Raw genomic sequence first — 21,489 nt, 5'->3', positions numbered from 1 at the left:
AGATCAGAGAAGTCAAGCAAGTAGCACACATGACAAGTCAGTCAACAGAACCATGATTCGGAGTGGTCTCCAAACTCTACATTGATAAAGGTTTTATAATGCAGTTTTATAATTTATTATGTAATTTTTGTAAAATTGTAACTTATGTGATTTTTATCTAATTGTAATTTTAAAATTGTAAGTTTTTATAAGTATGTCATAATTATAATTTTGTAAAATTGAAATTATGTAGCTGTGTAAATGTTAATGTAATTTTGGGGATGATCTTTATTATGTAATGAGGTGAGGTTGAACATTTGTGAATACCACAAAACATTTAAGTGAGAAATAACTTCAATCTTTTATTATCTCTTCCAGAAAAATGAAAGAGTTTATATTCTTCCACCATCTGAAGAAACTAACATAATAGAAGAAAGGAAAAGTTACAGATGTATATCATGTGTGAATGTTAATACAAAAATCTAAACAAAAACATAGCAATTTGAATCTGGTGATATAAAATAGGAAGATATTTAATTACTAAATTTAATTTATCTCAAGAATGAAAAGTTGACTTAATGTTAGAAAATCAATCTATGCAATCCCTTACATTATGAGGATAATATTGCAATAGCCATGTATTAATATGATGCCAGTGAGGTACTGGAAATCCCCAGAGGAACACTATCTAAAGTATGTGATTGTCTAGCCACTGAACTGTCCTCCTGACACCAATACAAAATAATATTGAGAGTAAAAATATAATTAAAAATAAACTTGAGATATCAATAAAAAAATAAAAATATATAATTTACATTTACATCAAATATACATATATGAAATACCTAGGAATAAATCTAACAAACAATTTCAAGATCACAAGGCAGAAACTAAAATTTTCTTGGGAGAAATTAAGGAACACCTAAAAAAATAAAGAGCAACATTATATTAACTGATTGAAATACTCATAAAAATACAGATGCTACCCTAAGTTGTGATGTATTGATTCACTGTAGTCCCAGTTGAAATCCCAACAAGCAGATTATAAGATGCATATGGAAATGAAAAACACTGACAATACTCAAGCTTCTCCTGAAGAAGAAAGAGCAAATTTGCTCTACCCAAGATCAAGACTTAAAATAATACTAAACTACTTAAAGCAGCACTGTGGAGTTTGAGGATGGATAAAACAATTAATGGACTGGGATAGTCTCCTTTAGACATATATGGGTGCTTGATTTTTGACAAGGTAAAATTGAAAGGCAATGGGAAAAAGAGCGGTCTTTAAAATGTATGTGGCTGGTGGAAGTATGGTACAGAGTGGAATCGGGGAGGGAAGGCAGAAGAGGGTGGGTGAGTGCGAGGTAACCAGCCAAGGACCTTATATGCATATATGCATGGCCCATGGACACAGACAATTGGGGCGGGGCTGGCTGGAGGGAGTCAATAGAGGGAAAGGGGGGACCTATGTAATACTTTCAACAATAAAGAATTATTTTTTTAAAAATTATGTGAACTGGGACAATTGAGCATTCACAAGAAAAATATAAAATGGATCCCTACAAAATTCAATTCCAGGCGAGTTAAATGTGAAAAGCAAAATGAAATACAAATAATAATAATAATAACAACAACAATAGTAAAGCTTTTAGAAGGTATCATAGAAAACTATCTCCTTAACCCTCAGATAAAGAGTTCTTAAGCAAGACATACAAAACTACTAATCATAAAGGAAAAAACTGACTTTTTACTACATTAAAAAAAATAATTCTATTCATTACAAGATTGAAAAGGTGAGTCAGCGTGGGAGAAAATATTTGAACAACATAAATTTGATAGAGAGTTCAAATTACATAGAGAATGCCTATAAATTAGTAAGGAAAACCAAAACTTTCACAGGAAAAAAATGGACAAAAAAAGTTCTTGAATATACACTTTGCAAAGGGAAATCCAAAAAGTCAATAGATAGATGAAAGATACCCATTCTTATTAGTAATCAAAGAAATGTAATTTAATATAATGCGTATATTAGCCAAAAACTGAAACAATCAAATGTCCACAAACATCGAATAAGTGAGCTATAGTCATGCAAAAAAAATACTATACAAACAGTAGTAATAAATACTATAGCCACAACACAATAATATGGATGAAAACACAATGTATATATTTTTTTTCAAATGAGCCTTGGCCTGCATCAGTGGTTAGAGCATTGGCCCTCACCATCAGTTATGTCATTCTATGTGACCTGTGAAGATTTCATTTGTGTTTAAAGCTCAAGACAAAGAAACAGAAGATACACAGGGAGGCGATTTATTTTGGTTTGGAAAATGCACACTGGAGTTCAAATCTGAAAAATTGTACTAATTTGAATCACACCTTTAACATTGACAAGTATTCTTATGCTTTAAATGTTCGTTTTCTAGCCAAAAGGGGGGGGGGGGGGAGATCAAGAAAACAACGACTAGTTCTGATTATGATGGAAGGGTTCCTGAAAGTAATTTTGTCATCTCAAAGAACAGGTGCCTCAAATGACATGCAGATACATCCGCAGGTGTGTACTGACTGCTGCTCGGAGGTGACCATGTCTCCCCTGGCCCGGCAGCACTTTCTGGGGTTCCCCACAGTCCAAGCCAGACCCACAGCCTTCGCCAGGGCACGCCACGGGCCCTGGGAGGCAGAGAGCCAGACACACTGCACGCACAGTCCGTGCCAGCCCGGGGGGGCAGTGTTTGCCTTCCAGGGCAGTGTTTTGCTCCGATGAGCTCAGGGGGAAGTAACTTCTACAAACACTGACCTCGGCTAAAAATGCCTCAGTATGAGCACAGGAGGTCAGAGTCCAGGAGGATCTCTGGGGAGAGGCAGTCAGCTGGAAACCTGTGGCAGGTCTAGGCCTCTGTGCTAGTTCTGGTCTCAGCTCCTGGAGGACCCATCTTTCCTACATGCTTTATCCCGTATCTGTAGCAGTCCTGGTCTGGCCCTGGGCGCTCACGTCTCCACTACACGGCTGGCTGCTCTTTGTAAACGCCTGCAGCTCTCCGTTCCCAGGACCATCTGGTCTATCTCACAATCAGTCCTCAACCCAGAACAGTGGCCGTGTGATGGTTAGGTGCCCAGCTCCTTTGGTGGCCCCTCAGGTGGAATGACACTGTCATGGTTGTTATACTGTCCACAGAGGGCCACCAAAGCCGCTCAGTGGGGCGTCCAGCGCTGCCTGCCTGGCCTCCCAGCCTCACGTTCCCACGTCCTCACTCGTGGCTTAGCATCACCTCCTAACCAAGCTATTGTGTTTGACCCCTTATCTCAGGATCTGCTTCTGTGCGTTCCCAACCGAAGGCGATATTTCCCACACCCTTGTTCACGCGGGGATTGGTGCCAAACGGAGTAGTTGCTCAGTAAACTTCACACCGGACCAAGAAGCCAGGGCTTGAGACATATCATCTCCTTTCTGCCCATGGCTCTGTGCTGTTAAAACAAAACACGTAGGAGGGGCACTTCCTTTGGCTGAATTTCTCGTTGAACTTCCAAGCTGAGGATGCCCTGGCCTAATTTGGGGGGTTGCAGAGATGGCCTGTTAAGTTTCCTTTGACCTCTGAACCTTTGGTTTGCAAAGTAGAAAGTCCATGTGGTTGTCTTCTATGAACTTGAAGCTACGAGATGGAAAATTTATTTCTTATCTCTGCTTGATCCTACACTGTCCCTGCGAGTATTGGTCCTTCGAGGTACTTGTAGATAGTTGAATGGACACTACCCTATCATCATCATTTGTCCTGCAGACCTTCTCATGGCCTTTATTGTGCTGCTGTGCATCTGGGTTCACTGTGGTGAGCATCACTATCCACAGCATTTTTATGAACAGATCATCAATACCCTCTCTGCTTTTGAAAATCTAAAACACCCCCTTACCATCGTGTGGATTAGTGTCTTGTGGAAGGCAGGTGGGGAAAGGTTGTACATGGCATTTCTGCATCAGCGTGTCTCTTCAGCATCTGAAACTGAGCATTAGCATTTTTCCAGAGTCAGTTCGCCCCCAGAGCATCCTGTTCCACAGTTTCCTCTCTACGGTCAAAGTCTCCCCCACCACAGCCAGCTCCCCAACTTTGAAATGCTGGTCTAACCATCTCCAAGTTCAAATGGTTACTCTGTCTGAGAGGAGCCTGAAGTCTTTCCTCCTGCCTTTTTTTCCCAGAGGAAATACCCGCGAAAGCCCTCCTCTGCTCCAATCTGCCTCCCCCAACCCCACCCCTGCTTCACTTCCTGACCTTCAATCTCTGCTTAAACCCGGTCCCGCATAGCACCATCTGTCAACCCCTGTGCTGGAGCTGACGTCCTGCCTGAATTAAGTCCAATCTAAAACTCTTTATTTTTCTGGACTGGATCAACTTACTCACCTCTTTTTCTTCCTGCTCCTCAGTCCCAGCCAGTTCACTAACATTGTTTCCTTCCTTTTCCCCCATGAAATCTCTTCTCCAAATACATTGTGTGTTTGCAACTCCACCAAGTTTGGCCCTTTTCTTTTTTTTTTTTTTAACAACTTTTTTTTCTTTTTTCTTTTTTTGTTAATATATTTTATTGATTTTTTTTTTTTTTTTACAGAGAGGAAGAGAGAGGGATAGAGAGCCAGAAATACTGATGAGAGAGAAACATCGATCAGCTGCCTCTTGCACAACCCCCACTGGGGATGTACCCACAACCAAGGTACATGCCCTTGACCGGAATCGAACCTGTGACCTTTCAACCTGCAGGCCAGCACTCTATCCACTGAGCCAAACCGGTTTCGGCTAGTTTGGCCCTTCTGAAGCCAACGGACATTGTGCCATCTTGTGCTAAAACATCACTTCACTTCTCTGGTTTGGGGTTGATTTTTTTTTTTTTTTTAAATAATAGTTTCCACTTCATTTTTTTTTTCTATATTTTATTGATTTTGTACAGAGAGGAAGGGAGAGAGATAGAGAGTTAGAAACATCGATGAGAGAGAGTCATCGATCAGCTGCCTCTTGCACACCCCCTACTGGGGATATAACCGCAACCAAGGCACATGCCCTTGACCGGAATCGAACCCGGGACCCTTCAGTCCCCAAGTCGACGCTTTATCCATTGAGCCAAACCGGTCTCGGCAGTTTCCACTTCATTATGAGGCCCATCACAGCCACAGCCCATGCTTCTGCTTTGGATTTGAAGGTAATAGGTCTGAGAGCTTTCTCATTGTACAAATAAGGAAACTGAGGGTTCGAAAAATTAGTGCATCTTCCGGGGAGAGATAAATTTTTCTTTTAATCCTCACGCAGGATATGTGTCTGTTGATTTCGGAGGAGGAAAGGAGAGGTGGAGAGAGAGAAAAAGGAATCAGTTTGCCTCCTACACATCCCGTAACCCAGATCAAACCCACAACCTTTCAGTGTGCTAGACTCGTGGTCCGCAAGCTGTGGCTCGGGAGCCACGTGCGGCTCTTTGGCCCCTTGAGTGTGGCTCTTCCTCAAAATACCATGGCCTGGGCGAGTCTATTTTGAAGAAGTGGTGTTAGAAGAAGTTTAAGTTTAAAAAATTTGACTCTCAAAATAAATTTCAATCGTTGTACTGTTGGTATTTGGCTCTGTGGACTAATGAGTTTGCTGACTGCTGCCCTAGACGATGCTCTAACCAACTGAGCCACAGCAGCCAAGGCCCAGGACTGGGTTTTCATTTTCAAGTCTTCTGAATTCACCGTCTGTGTTCCTGCTACCACACGAGGGACACTCAGGGACACCTGGTATAATGTCAGCCGGTGCCCAGAGGAACTGTTCTTGGTAACTCCATCCTTACTTAAGGTGTATTGAGAAAGCAACAATGCCCTGACACCAGCAGCATCCACATCGCCTAGGTCCGTGGTCAGCAAACTCCTTAGTCAACAGTGTGGCAAACCAAGGCTTGCGAGCCGTAGTTTGCCGACCATGCCTAGGAAATTGGTAGAAATGCAAAGGATCAGCCCCTCCTCACACCTACCAAACCCCAGGAGTGGAGTGAAGCCCTCAGTGTTTTAACAAGACCTCCCGGTGATTCTGAGGCACACTTAAGTTTGAAAACCACCAGCTATAGCAAAGCAAATTTTTTAAAAAATGGATTTAATGTTTATTAATGAAAAACACAAAGCAAGTGCAGGTGATTTGTGAGTGCAGCAGACATCAGTAAATTGTGCAGAAGTGACTGAATGTGGGGGAGTGCCGTCCTACAGCACAGAAGCCTCCATGGGCTCCAAGGCAGAAAGGCCTGTCTCACCCTAAGCAGATTAACCCCGCCCCCAAACTTTGCAAGAGCCCACCCTCCCCCCAAGGCCAGAAGGGGACCTTTATTATTTTAGTTTGTTTGGCTTAGAGACAGAATCTAAATGTTTGACTCTGGCCACTTACCCCTCGCTATTTGGACAACTATAAAAGGATCCTCTCATTGAAAATGACACATCAAAGAAAATAAAAGATGCACCCAAGCTTGGGACTCCCCTCTTTCATATAAAGAAATGCGTGTTGGCCCCAAAGAGGTGACTCTTTCCCAGTGAAGAGCAGCAGTTTCCAGTTACACGCACCCGCCTCCCCTTGAGCACCCGAGAGCCCGTAGCTTCTCCTGGTCACGTGGGAAGGGTGGGCTTGAAAGAGCCTTCACAATCACAGAGCATCCATTCGACCTTGAACACGGATTCTTAAGGACAACCAGGGATACACGTGGTTTCCTTGATAATAAGAGAGCAGACTTCAGACGGGGCCCTTGATGCTTCCACCCAGCTCACCACCGGCCTTGCGTCCTGGGTAAGTCTGACGTATCTCTCACAGTAGCCTTGACCCACACCCACTGGACCCACCTCCCCACTGAAAGGTAAGTAGAATGCTTTGTTCCACCCCCTTCCTGAAGGTTTTTTTTTTTAACCAGGTCAATGTGGATGTGGGATTCTCAGACTTGCATTGGTGAAGTCTGTGGCTTTGCAGGTCACATCTCTGTGTACTCCTCAGTTCCAAACACAAAATGTTACTTGTGAGCATAAAAGGTCTACAGAAACTTCCAGTCACTGGTGGGGGCAATGTGAAAAATCCTCAGGTGCTGTCTCCAGAAAGGGTTCGTCTGCTTGTAGCAGCAAAGACACAAAAAATGATTATTTTGCATTGGGAGACATTTCAGATATTGCATAATTGGTGTGAAAATTACAAAATGCCTGTGTGTGTTTTATTTAATATATTTTATTGATTTTTCACAGAGAGGAAGGGAGAGGGATAGAGAGCTAGAAACATTGATGAGAAAAAAACATCAATCAGCTGCCTCCTGCACACCTCCCACCGGGGATGTACCCACAACCAAGGCACATGCCCCTGACCGGAATCGAACCTGGGACGTTTCAGTCCACAGGCCAATGCTCTATCCACTGAGCCAAACTGGTTAGGGCTATATTTTTTTGTTTGTTTGTCTCTTGATAGTCTATTTCTTTTTGTTATTGTTATTTTATAATTTTTAATTATGGTAAAATACACATAACATAAAATGTGCCATTTTATCATTTTACCATTTTTCAGTGCACAGTTCAGTGGTATTGTTGTGCCACCATCATCATCATTCATTCCCACTAACTCTTTCCATCTTGCAAAGCTTATGCTCTGTATCCATTAAACACTAACTCCACATTTCTCTTCCCCTGGGCTCCGGTAACCAGTATTCTATTTACTGCATGAATTTGAGTCTATTTCTGAGTGTGACATTTATATGACTCATGGCTCAGTAAATCCCAATGAGAAGATGATGCCTCATCCATTGGGATTTTTTATTCTAGCATGTCTGGGATTCTCAGCATGACTGTCAAGAAAATTCCACAAAATGGGGCCACAGGGGGATTTTCTGTTCCTTATTTATTGGAGTTTCCCTGGGATAGTGACAGGGACATTCGATTTCAATTCAGAAGACTTGGGGTTGAAGACCCAATACTGGGGAACTTGGAGAAGCCACCAAATCTCCCTAAGTCTCTTTCACTGGGTCCTATTTTAAAAATCAAGATTCTGTGCAAAAATCTCAATTTCTGAATTCTCTTGCAAAGTTCCAGAGCTAGCATCTAAACAAACCTCTCCCATTTTTTAATTGGATTAATTGTCTTTTGAGTGTTGAGTTTTGTAAGTTCTTTATCAATTTTGGATATTAACCCCTTATCAGATGTATCATTAGCAAATATGTTCTCCCATTTAGTTTATTTCTTTTCATGTGTTGACGGTTTCCTTTAGTGTGTGAAACCACTTAGTTTTATATAGTCCCATTTGCTTATGTTTTCTTTTGTTTCCCTTGCCCAAGGAGATATATCAGAAAAAATATTGCCACAAGAAATGTCCAAGATTTTACTGCCTATGTTTTTTTCTAGGATTTTTATGGTTTTGAGTCTAACATTCAAATCTGTAATTCATTTTGAGTTTATTCTTGTATGAGGTGTAAGAAGGTAATCTGGTTTATTTTTTCTTTTTTTTTTCTTTCTTTTTTGCACATCTCTGTCCAATTTTCAGAGATATTTATTGAATAAACTATTTTTAGCCCATTGTATGTTTTTTGCCTCCTATGTCAAATATTAACTGACTTTAAAGGGATGGGTTTATTTCTGGGCTCTCTATTCCGTACCTTTGATCTATATCTGTTTTTGTGCCAATGCCATGCTGTTTTGATTACTATGACCTTTTAGTATAGTTTGATATCAGGTAGCATGATTCCTCCAACTTTGTTCTTCTTCCTCAAGAACAAAGAAAGAAGGGGTCTTTTGTGGTTATATATAAAATCTGATATGAATTGCATTAAATCTATAGATTGCTTTGGGTAGTATGGACATTTTAATGATGTTAATTTTTTCTAAACATGAACACAGTAGCTGCTTATACTTACTTGTATCTTCTTCAATTTCTTTCTCCAGTGTCTCATAAGTTTTTGAGTACATGTCTTTTACATCTTTGGTTAAATTTATTCCTAGGGATGTTATTCTTTTTGAAGCAATTGTGAATGGGATTGAGGTGGGGGTTTTGTGTGTGTGTGTTTTGTTGTTTTTTTGTTTTGTTTTGTTTTGTTTTGTTTTTAGTTTTTCTTTCTGGGAGTTCATTATTGGCACATAAAAATGCAACTGATGTCTAGACAAAGGATCTGAATAGACACTTCTCCAAAGAGGACATACAAATGACCAGAAGACATAGGACAAAATGCTCACTGTCACTAATAATCAGAGAAACACAAATTTAAAACATGGTTGGCCACGCAGGGTAGTGCTGGCCCTTTGAGCATGGAAGCTCACCTCCTTCAGCTTTCTTACTTTGAGTTCTTCCTAGCAGCTCCAGCAATCAAAACTGGGGTACAAGCAGTTTATTTGGGAGGGGTCCCAGAAAACAGGAGTGAGGGAAGTAAGACAGGGAGGGGGGAAAGCCAGTAAAGGATGGGCTAATTACACTGGGGTGTGCCTGTGCCTGACTCCTTTGCAGAACAGGCCTCCTGGTTGTCCATTTGCAGGACTGGAGGTTGCCGCATCTATCAGTGTCTCTATCCACAGTGTGAAAACCCACGGCAGCGCTCAGTGAAGATAAAGGTCCCTCTGCTTAGGAGGAAAGTGAGGCATGGCAGCAGGATCAGCAAGTGCTGCACTGAGCCAGGCAGGTGTGGCCAAAATCGGAGATGGTCAGCGTGGCGTGACAGAGGCCACTCGATTTGTCCTGGCTTTGGTCTCTGAGGGCCAGGGTTGAGTCAACCAGAGGAGAAGGTTTTCATTGTTTGTTTTTGTTTGTTTTTTTTTCTAATGAGGGGCAGAATAACATGACCAAGATACCCAAATACTCCAATGCCCTCTCCTTTCACTCTCTGTCTTCTAACCCTACCCCTGTAATCAAAGAGAGCCAGACATCCCGCCCCACAGTCTTTGCAACAGGCTCTTTCACTCTGAGAAGCTCAGTTCCAGTTCAGAATCACTCTGAGTCCTGAAGTGCTCCATGCAGAAGGCCCTCTCTCTCAGAGCAGGAGACCCAGAGAGACAGGAAAGACCCCTCCCACTGTATTGTCCGACTCCTGGACCGCCTGCCCTGGAGGCCAGCAGGGCTCAGGCTCAGCACTGAGCAGGGACTCGTGTCTGACCGTACCCTGGACCAACGCCAGGGCTTCTGAACAAGTCCTTTGAAGGCAAAGAAGCCTGACAGTGCCATTCATCACACACACTGCCGAGATCCCCGCAGTCACTTCCTGTGAAAATTATTAGGATGTTTGCATCAAAATCACAACAGTCCGTGACCAGAGAGAAGAGGCATGGGGGCATTGAGGGGGGAGACAAATACGGTGATTTCATGATATTTTATTTAGCATTTCTTGCATTTTAGAAACCGAGAAGTAAGAGAGGGAGGAAAAAAAGAATTATAGATTCGCTTAAACATTGAAGATTATACTATTGAAGAAGCAGCCTTGTTGGGGAAAAATAAGTCAGGATAAACCCCTCCCAGATGAACTTGATGCGAGTGAGGTGCTTTTGTGGACTCACTGACGTTTTCATTATCCAGCCTGAATCGCCCATATTTTTGTATTCACAGCAGACAACGAGTCCTTGTGACATTCTGGCATACATTACTGTGGGGAGGGGGGACGCAACCTGCTTTATTGGTTCCATTTTCCACTCTTAGACATAATGGGAATGTTAACATGCTTAACCTCCCTGGCCCCTCTCCCAGCCTCGCCTCACCTTTCCCAGTTAGCACGGGTCTCGGTGAGGGTGGCCCGCGCTGGCAGACAAGGGGGTGCGAGCTAATGCGGGCACCCACGCCGGCCTGTCCTGTATCCTTCACCGCGCTCACTCTCTCCGTCCATTCTTTTAGAGATGTTCATGGCATAAAAATCTCCATTGTCATTAAAATTATTTCATCTGTCCTTCAGACAAGAATGCGAGGCTTTTGACTACATGAACCAGTTCAAGGAAAACCTCCCAGGCGCCCAGGACACGAGAAAACATTGTTGAACCTCTTTTACATGCATTCAATTCCGCCCGGATGCGAAGCCCGCTCGTTCCTGTCACTGGGCGGATTTCTCTTACATTAATTGCTAACACTCTGAGTGTTTCATTTAAAGTTCACGCCTAAGGTGAGAGCTATAGAAATAGACTATTTCAGCTTGGTGGGAGGAGGAGGAGGAGGAGGCCGCAAAATTATTCATATTTTTTAAAAACCCTCTTGAAGACTAGAATTTGCAACAGAATGCCCATTCCTCCTTAGTGGCTTGCCTTTCCAAGCAGTGGACGTGAATGATAGAAAAAGAAAACAATAAATATGAATAAAATTATGATGGAGATCACAAACCTGAAAGGACACGTCTGGTAAGCTGCTGAATATTCTTCTGAGATCTTCCCCTGGTGTCTCCCCTTAAAGCCCTTCCCTTAGGACAGATGACCCAGCTCACTCTCCCTCCAGGGAGCATGACGGATTCTTTCTCTTCCTCTTCTCCTTTCCATTCCCCCATCCTGTCCCCACAGGCCATTTAGCTTCCTCACTCCCAAGTTCCATAGAGCCCTTCCTTTACCTCTACAACTTGTTTCCTCAGCCCATTTCTTCTAGGAATTACTACTTCTACCTCTGTGATTGACTCAATAAATGCTCTCTTACAGTTAAAAAATATATATACCACCCTGGCCTTTAAGAGCAGCCAGAGCCCAACAGGTGCCACCTGTAGGACTGAGGCTGGAGGGTGCTGCCTCACCAGGTCTCTCTCTGCCTTCTCTGGCGCCTCTACCCCTCAGCCCCAGAGGCCCTTTACTTTCCTGAGGACTTCTCCACCAAAATCCAAGATTATGTTCTCAGCTCACTAGAATTATTAGTCCTCAAGTGGACAAACAAGATGAGACAATATTCTTCTTTGTTTTTTTGCTGTAAGACTTTTTTTTTTAACAAAACACTTTTATATGATTATAATAAAATAGATTAAGCATATTTTTAAAATCCAGTAATATTAACAATAAAATAAATTAAAATAACCTACAAGGCTGGCATGAAAATTTTAACTGATACTCTGTATTGTCAAAAGTTCAGAAACACTGGCCCTAACCAGTTTGGCTCAGTGGATAGAGTGTTGTTGGCCTGCAGACTCAAGGATCCCAGGGCACATACCCAGTAGGGAGAGTGCAGGAGACAGCTGAACGATGTTTCTCTCTCATTGATGTTTCTAACTCTCTATCCCTCTCCCTTTCTCTCTGTAAAAAATTAATAAAATATATGTTTTTTTATAAGTGCGAGAACGCTAACACTCCTCGTGAACCATACTGGAGTAGGTCTTTCTGGAGGACAGTGTGACAATACATGTAAAAGTCTTAAAAATCCGCACACACTTTGACCCAATACTTTTCAGGAACAAATTGTAAGAATTTATAATGAAAAAAATTATCTGAAATTATTGCAAAATTTTTACACAATGGTGTTCTTTAAAGTGCTATTTAAAATGGGTTAAATGGCCAGGTCAGTGTGGCTCAGAGGTTGAACACCAACCTATGAACCAAGAGGTCATGGCTTGATTCCCAGTGAAGGCACATGCTTGGGTTGTAAGCTCAATCCCCAAAGAGGGGCATGCAGGAGGCAGCCAATTGATGATTCTCTCTTATCATTGATGTCTCTCTCTCTCTCTCTCTCTCTCTCTCTCTCTCTCTCTCTCTCTCTCTCTCTCTCTTTCTCCCTTCCTCTTTGAAATCAATAAAAATATATTTTCAAAAAATAAAGTATAAGATAAAATGGGTTAAATGGAAACAGAAGATCTAAAACAAGTAGCTGGCTAAGACAATCATAACATGTTCATGGGGCTATTTTGCAACCATTATATCATGTTACATGTGCCAAACTAATCATAAATTTAGCACCATCGCAATCAAAATCTGAAAGAAGAATAAAATTTTAACTTTAAATTTTAACTTTAATCTGGAACACTAAATGTGAAGAGGAGCCCATGTTTCTGTGTAAAGAACAATGTGGAAGATCTGTCCTACCAAATGTCAAAACATACTACAAAGTGACTGCAATTAAAAGTGTGGTCCTATTGCAGAAAAGGGTACATTGATCAATGAAGCAGAACTCAGAATAAGCATGTGACACAATGGGATCTTGAACCTCACTAAAAACACCAACCAAGCACAGTCTGGTCCGTAGGAGTGGAGGTTGCTGGGGATTGCTGAGGAAATGTAGCTTTACTAACGCAAACACAGTCCTTGACCTTTTAATTTTCTTGTTGTGAAGCTGAATGTGGTGCAACCATCTTGCCTCATGGGGACCAAAGACATGCTCTGAAGGATGGAGGATGGAAAACCAGAGATGTCTGGAAAATTGATGACACTGAGTCTGGGTGGGATTACTTACAAGTCATATGATGGACCATCCTGTACAGCCACATGTTATTTTGCTATTCTATTGTTGAACATGTAGATTCTATCCAATTTTGACTTTATAACTCCAGCTGGCATGTAGGTATGACGTACACTGACCACCAGGCAGCAGAAGCTCAACACAGGAGCTGCCAAGGGACAGCAACTTTACAGAGTGTCCTCTCCCTGTCCAGGACCCCTTGGGCGATACGAGAGCAAGTTTTGTCCTAATCCCAGCATGCCAAGCCTTGCAAGGGACCCATTACATTGTAGACTCCCTTTGAGCTACAGTGTTGCCCTAGGTGCAGCTGGCTGGTGAGGGACCATGGAGGGGGTGTCCAGTCCACCAGCCCATTAGTGTATTATAAATGGAAATGCTCAAGGTATAAACAGACTTGGACTTCAGCCCTGGAGCAGTCAGCTAAACTTTTTATAGCTTTAGTTTCTTTATCTAAATAATGGCCTCTATTTCTCAGACAGATGAGGAGATCATGAAACGGGTGATGTGCTAACAGCGGCGGGGGGGGGGGGGGGGGGGGTACGGGACACATGACACACACACAAGAGAAATATTCTATTTATAGAATATTTTCAAAATATTACTTTCCCATTTTTCAGAAAGTTAATCATTCTATAAATATCAATAATCCCAAAGTGATAAAGCTATGCAGAAACCAAAATTAATGTCCATATATTCTCCTTTTAAATGCTTATAAGTAAACCAATATCTAACAGGCCACCACTGACAATCAATCTGTGATTTCTTTCATTCTTACTGCAATCTTATCATCCAAGCTAAGTCTCCTCCAATATAGTTAACTGGAGGCATTTATGCACGGATTTCATTAAATTTGTGGCAGAGAGAAGAAAAAGAGGGATGAGGGAGAGGAGGAAAGAGGTCTATAGAGGGTTAAAAACAACATCCATCTTTATTCTATTATCTCTTTGAACATAAGATATTGGGTATAACTCTTATTAGGATTAATTCCTAGAAGTTGAAATCAATGAATGAAAACTATTTTATTTAGGACAAATGTCAATTACCAATTTAGATACACAGAAGTTTATGAGAGTGCTGATGTTACTGCTTCCTTGTCGGCATTAGCTATAAACACTTTTTTCTTTCATCATCTCCAATTTTATATGCACATTTGTTCTGTGAGGCTTTTTTATGTCTTTGATTAAGTGTTTTTACTTACTTGTCAACTGGATTTCCCTTTCTTTTTTTATTTATTTATTTATTTATTTATTTATAAATCAATCTTTATTGTTCATATTGTTACAAAGGTTCCTCATTTCTTCCCCCCTCCACCAGGTTCCCACCCCTGGATTTCCCTTTCTGTGAATCATAAATTAATGTCATTTCCATTTTCCTATTGGAAATATTCTTTTTTAATTTTCTCTTTTTTATTGAAAATCCTTACAAATCTTTTTTACTTGTAAGGTTTTTTTTTTTTTTTATTGATTTCAGAGAGGAAGGAAGAGGAAGGGAGAGATAGAAACATCCATGATGAGAGAGAATCATAAATCGACTGCCTTCTGCAAGTCCCCCACTGGGGATCGAGCCCATAACCTGGATATGCTCCCTTGACCAGAATTGAACCCAGGACCCTTCAGTTCAAAGGCCGACGCTCTATCCACTGAACCAAACTGGCTAGAGCTGTAAGGTATTTTTTACATATTAGGGCTCTTCACCTTTTGTCTACCATATATTCACATATTTGTACATTACAAATGTTTTCCTTAGATGGGCAATTGCTTTTACTTTATAATATGATAGTTTTTATGTATCAGTCCTTTTCTCCCAACTTTCTTTAGTAAGAAATGATGTCTTACTATGAATATGTTGGTCCATTCAGAAAGGAATCAGGCCATGATTACAGAGCCCAGGCTCAGGACTGGAATAACCTGGGCTCTCATCCTAGCTCTGTCATGTTCTGTGACCTTCAGCAAGTTTCCTCATCTCTAACGATAGCAGAATCTTCCTCTAGAGCAGATGTGTAAAGTTGAATGAAATAATGCTTATTATACCAGCTGACACATTATCGTTCTCAAGAAATATTAGTGTATCAGCTAGGATGCTAAGTCACAGAAAATCCAACTCAAAATGGCTCCAACCATAAAGAAAAGGTATACTCTCACATGACAGAAGATAGATCAGTGGCAGTCGGCTAGGGACTGCTATCCAAAAAAAAGATATGTGGAAAAGAGAAAGGAATCTTCCCCAAACCACCCGGTCCTGCCCACCAAACCTGCTCATCTCATTGGCAGTAGGACAGTCACATGCTCATTTCTAACCCATTCTCTGGCAAATGGGATCGTAACCAGGGTTTACCCCTGACCTATGTTGGAGTTTTTAAACTCAAACTCCATCAACTATTTTGCAGTTACATTTCAGTGATCCAGTCACAGCTAAGGTGTTTCTACTTGGTCAGCAAGTAAGGACAAATGTGGTAAATTTAGCTAAAAATCTGTGAGCCCCACGAGCCCCCATCTGCTTGGCTGCTGAGCTCCCCTTCCCAAACATGCCTGCATCACACTCAGCCCCCCAGTTATTTCCAGGTGTTCGCACGTTTTCCTCCAAAATGAGCCTCTTGCACTCAAGTCCTAGTCTTACTGTCTGCTTCTTGGAGAAGGCCTACACATGCCTTATCAACGCATGTAGAGACTGCCCTACCTTTCCTGACTGCTTAAATCTTCAGTTCCCTGTGCACGAGTTATTGCACGTGAAACTTATATAGCAACAAGATAAATACTTTATTTTTAATAAAGTATAACAGTAAAACGAATTATTTGTACTTTTTTTTAATCCATAATTCTCAGAAGTGTTTATAAATGGCATCAGGCAGGATGTTACAACAAAGCATCACATGGACTCTGCCTCTCTGGGGCCGTATGTCCAGCACCAAGCACCATGCCCAGCACACAGTGGGTGCTCAGTAATTGTTTGCACAAAAATATTGTTAACAAATTACGTAAATATATATGTACACATTGCACAGCTAGGTTAAAAGTTGAAAATGGTTTGCAGAGGCATATTTACTGCCTATATTATTTGACCAGATATTATTTATCCCCCCAAAAAAACAAAACAGCTGCATAAGAAAGCACAGTTTGTGAAGCCGTTTCGTGACCATTTCCTCCTCTCCACACAGCAGCAGTGAGGCCATTTCCATCCCATTTCACAGATGAGAAAAACTAAGGCCTCAGAGAGATTGACTGACTAGTGAAATAAACGGAAGGGTCCTTAAAGTGACCTGTTCATCCAGTGTAGGTCATCCCAGCTCTGCTCATGGCCTGGGTGGAGGATTTTGTCTGCCTCTTTAAATCTGCCCCCAGTCCCTAAACCAAACCAGCCAGTGGCTGACTCCCCCTGTGACCTCTCCCATTGCCTGGTCCGAGGTGAGTTTGGCTCCCCAGAGTGCTGTGGCCACACATGCTCCTTTGAATTCCCTCCCTCTCTGGAGCATGAGTACTCCGCTTACTATTCCCTGCACTTAATTGGAGAATAGGTGTTCAACTTGAGTATATGTTGACCTGCCAGGTATCTGTGAAACAAAATAACTCCTCCTGGTAGCTTCTTATCAAGAGTAATTTAAAGCATCCGTCACCTGCTGCTGAATGTCAACATAAAGGTTGAGAGAAATTCCTCTTTCCCTAAATATGTTTTCTTTTCACTCTTGTCAGCATCATTGTCAATCCTGAAATTATAGTGTGCCAGGGAAGCTCTCAGAAATTGAGGCCTCAGAAGTTGTTACTATGAGCACATACAAATCAGCCTGAGGTTCCCAGGGTCCCTGGGCAAAATAGCCCCGGTGGAGCAGCCTGGGTCCCACCTGTGCCAGCAGCTCTGTGGCTCCAAAGGGCTCATGGGACCCAGAACAAAACATGCATCCTGGGAGGCAGGCCCTCGCTGCAGCCCTGGTAGAAGTTGAACAGTAAATTCGTTATTCCAGGCCCCTGTCAACATGCAGACCATCCTACACCCTCCTGACAATCCTATCACTCTCCTAACCCTCTGAGTAAGCGGAAAGGGAAAGACAGGGACCAATATACTTCAAAAGCCCCTGCTACTTAAACAACCCTATGATTTTCATCAGCTGGAAGTGAGAGAGTGTGTATTTTTTTAGTTTATTGTATCACCAAGTCAACTACTGAGTATATCTGGGTGCACCTGCCAACAGAGACCCAGCAAGAGATGGAGGGTGAAAGGTAAGGGGTCAGAATAAAGCTTCAAGCCCCAAGAAGGAACTTACACCAGGTGATGTCACTCTCTCTGCCACTGTCAAGTGTTCTTATGTTCTAACCCAAGTACTCCCATTTTCTAGTCTCAATGATCAAGCAAGCAATCTAAATGTCCACCAATGGGTGAATAGATAAGGGAAATATAATATACTAGAGGCCTGGTGCATGAAATTTGTGCACGGGGGAGGGGGTGCCCCTCAGCCCAGCCTGTACTCTTTCTAATCTGGGACCCCTTGAGGGATGTCCAACTGCCCATTTAGGTCTAATCTCACCAGGATTGGGCCTAAATGGGCAGTCGGACATCCCTCTCACAATCCAGGACTGCTGGCTCCCAACAGCTTGCCTGCCTACCTGCCAGCTCAATTGCCCCTAACTGTCCTCCCCAACAGGCCTGGTTGCCTCCAACTACTCTACCCTGCTGGCCCAGTCACCCCTAACTGCCCTCCCTTACCAGCCTGGTCACCCCTAACTACCCTCCCCTGCAGGTCTGGTCACACCCAATTCCCTCCCCTGCAGGCCTACTCACCCCCAACTTCCCTCCCCTCCTGATAGCCCTAACCACCTCTGCCTCAGCCCCACCACCAGGGTTTGGTCCGAAAAAACATCGGAAGATCTCTTGGAAGGTCTAATTAGCATATTACCCTTTTATTAGTATAGAAACTACACACAATGGAATATTATTCAGCCCCATCAAACTTCCTGTGATGATGAAATCATTCTACACCTGTGCTGTCCAATATGATAGCCACTAGGGACTTACGACCATTGGACATTGGAGTGCTACTACTATAACTAAACAACTGAATTTTTTTATTTTAGTGAATTTGAATTAAGTAGCCCCATGTGGCTGGTGGCTTTCTGATGGGTCAGCACAGTGTGGAATATTAAAAAATAGTGGCAAGTGTTCCCTCTCTTTTCTTCATCAGGTCAAATACTTTTAGTTCTTTGAAACATAATCCAAATGTAATCACCTGAGTCCTGTCCTCGGAATTCATTCTAATTTTCCATATTCCTGTGAGCATGTGCATGTGTGGCACCAGAACTGAACCCTCTGCAATTACCCCAAATATAAATACCATATTTCCCCGAAAATAAGACATCCCCTGAAAATAAGACCTAGCGCAACTTTGGGAGAAAAATTTAATATAAAACATTGTCTTATTTTCGGGGAAATGGGGTACCATATCCTGAGGAATAGGTGAATAAATAGCAGCAGCATCTCTGGGACTGGCACTGTATCTTATTTATTTTTGTATCCCACTGCCAGCCCAGAAGATAGCCTATTAATAATTAATGAGTGGATGAATACATTTCCTCAGTAGGGTGGAATGCAGTGGAACTCTCACTTTTCACTTCCTTCCTTCCAGAAATGAATTTCCATGAATGAAATCTACAAACACATTCTTTTTTAAAGCTTAATTCATTAGGGTCAACGAAAGCCCTCATGTCCTCTCTGCTCTGCACTTGGGCTATTAGATTTTGAGTTTACAGGTAACTCTAAATAACTTTGTCTCTGATGATGAAGACCTTGGAGGACTTCAACTTACACCGCCACCCCAAGACCCGAGGGGCCTCTGTACCCATTGGGAATGGCTCCTCCTCTTTCTGGGCTCATGACGGAACAGAGAACAGCTGTCCCCCTGGGAGACTGACTGGGAAACAGCACCCCTCTGGGAGGGAACAGCCCGTAGGTTTGCCAAGTGAATACATGTGTGTGAAAAGAGAACGCTATCCCTACATTGAATGGCATCGGGTTCCAAGACACTCAGCTTGGTGGTGGGAGCAGAGGCCAGATCCCAGCGTCCTCCACAGTGCCTGCTGCTCCGATCCATGTGCTAGTCCACCCAGTTGTATCACTCACCACTCTGACAATTGAATCGTCTATAACATCCAAACTGCCTGAGAGGAAAAGCCAATGTTTTCTGAATTTTCCAATGAGTCTTGAACCAATATTTTTGTCATATATAATTTTTAAAATTATTACATTTTTAAATTAAAATGAAAAAAATACAAGCTCAAATTTAATGTTTAATCAGACATAAAGTTATATTTTTATAAATACAATCAAAACAAACAAAATAAGAAAAATAAAAGAATTATAAAAACTAGACAATGTTCTGCCAGGACCGGTTTGGCTCAGTGGGTAGAGCGTCAGCCAGTTGGCTGGCCAGCCGGCTAATAAAGGCTCCCTAAATTTTTATTTGGTCTGGGCTCCAGTGATCATTTCACCCTCATCAGCTCCACAACAATTTCTTACTTCATAAGCAGCAAGAAGAGACCACCCCTGTTCTGGGAAATCTCTAACTACAATAGATAACCTTCATTTCTGTCTCCCATTGGCTCTGTAAACTTTATTCAGTGGGGGAAACCCTTTCCTACCACGGATGAAAACTTGCCTTGTCTTTCTAGCTCATTCTTAGGGGAAAGAAGTCTTATGATCACATTAAGCCACAAACACAGTCCAGTGTCAGAAATCAGCTTGCTCCGCAAGAAACGTTAAGCAAAGCCTTCATTTTGGAAACAATAGACTTTCCCCACCTTTTCCCTGCCTCCTCTGCCCCCTTTCCCGGAAGAGTGTGGGTAGTCCCTGCTCTCTGTCCATCTACACTCCCCACCTCTCCACTCACTGGTGCTGCTTTGGACCCACCTTCCTTCCCCTCATGCGCAGGTATGAGTGTGTGGGGGCAAGGCAGCCAATACTGCTTGCGTGGCCAGTGGCTTCGTCCCTTCATCTGGCAAATAATAAATGGGACTTCCTCTCGGGAATTTCCTGGAGCTCTTGAAAATTCCCACTTCTTTGCAGGCCCCCACTCCCACCCCCGCCCACCCCCACTCCTTTCTCCTGCAGTTTCCTTGGCTCAGGCCAACACACTCTATCCTGGGGGCCCTTGGAACTTCTTCCTCAGCCTCTGGGAATCCAGAGGTGGAGTTAGGTGGATTTGGCACATGACTTATGCAATTTAAAACCTTAAGGCCCATCACTTGCACAGAACATTGAAGTTTATTAAATAACTGTTGACAACTCTAGAGATTCTAGTATCAATTTTTCTTCATTGCTTTATCAATAAGGTGAACTACATGAAGAGATTTTGGATCATTAGGTGGAATTAAGCCATAATTTTATGTGTTTTTTAATTAAACTAGTGATTTGTCTGTCATTGATTGTTTCAAAGAACCAGTGCCTGCGTTTTGTTTTGTTTTTTAATGTGGTTGGTTTTTTTGTTTTCTGATTCACTTGTTTCTGATTTTATCTTTTCAGTTTCACCCTTCTGCTTTTTTGTTAATTATTATTATTATTATTATTTCAAAGGAGAGTGAGAATGCAGTCCCCGGCTACCACGAATCATGCTATCGAGTGTCCCACATTTGGGGAAATCGCACGGGTCAGCAATTGGGAGAACAATGGGTAAGCCTCCACCTGGGAAAGCCACCTTCGTGGTATCTCCCCTGCCAGGTGTAAGTATGTTGATCTGTTTTATTAACTTCTTGAATAGAATACTCATTTATTTAATTTTATTCTTTCTTATTTAATAATGAAAGTGCTAACTTTCTACATTCTGTATTATGGGGGTTCTCTTTGTGCCTTAATATATACATTTAGTGTGTGATTGTTTTATGGTGTCTGCATAAAAGTATAGAGAATTTGTTACAAATCTGTGATGTGCCAATCTATCATGTAAAATGGATCTATCTTATTAATTGTTAATATTTTTACTTTTATCTTTTTTGTAAATATATTTTAATTAAATTTATTTGGTGATATCAGTTAATAAAATTATATAGGTTTCAAATGTACAGTTTTATAATACATCATTTTATTTTGAAAAAAAATTAAAACTGCAGAAAATTTGCAAGAATAGTATCAATGAACTCTCATGTACTCTTCACCAACTACTAACACTTTGCTGTTTTACTTT

At 41.9% G+C, this 21,489-nt stretch overlaps 1 non-coding gene across 1 annotated transcript; it reads right to left on the bottom strand.

The window, feature by feature from the left end:
- Positions 1–20,877: 20,877 nt before the first annotated feature.
- LOC118708589 lies at positions 20,878–21,036 on the bottom strand. Its single transcript, XR_004984654.1, has one exon. It is a non-coding gene; the product is annotated as a U1 spliceosomal RNA (small nuclear RNA).
- Positions 21,037–21,489: the final 453 nt, after the last annotated feature.

The sequence above is a fragment of the Pipistrellus kuhlii genome, unplaced genomic scaffold (assembly GCF_014108245.1).
Source record: "Pipistrellus kuhlii isolate mPipKuh1 unplaced genomic scaffold, mPipKuh1.p scaffold_m20_p_6, whole genome shotgun sequence".
Classification (NCBI taxonomy): Eukaryota; Metazoa; Chordata; class Mammalia; order Chiroptera; family Vespertilionidae; genus Pipistrellus; species Pipistrellus kuhlii.
The sequence above is the reverse complement of the archived record's forward strand: the minus strand, read 5'-3'. Positions and strand labels throughout refer to the sequence as shown.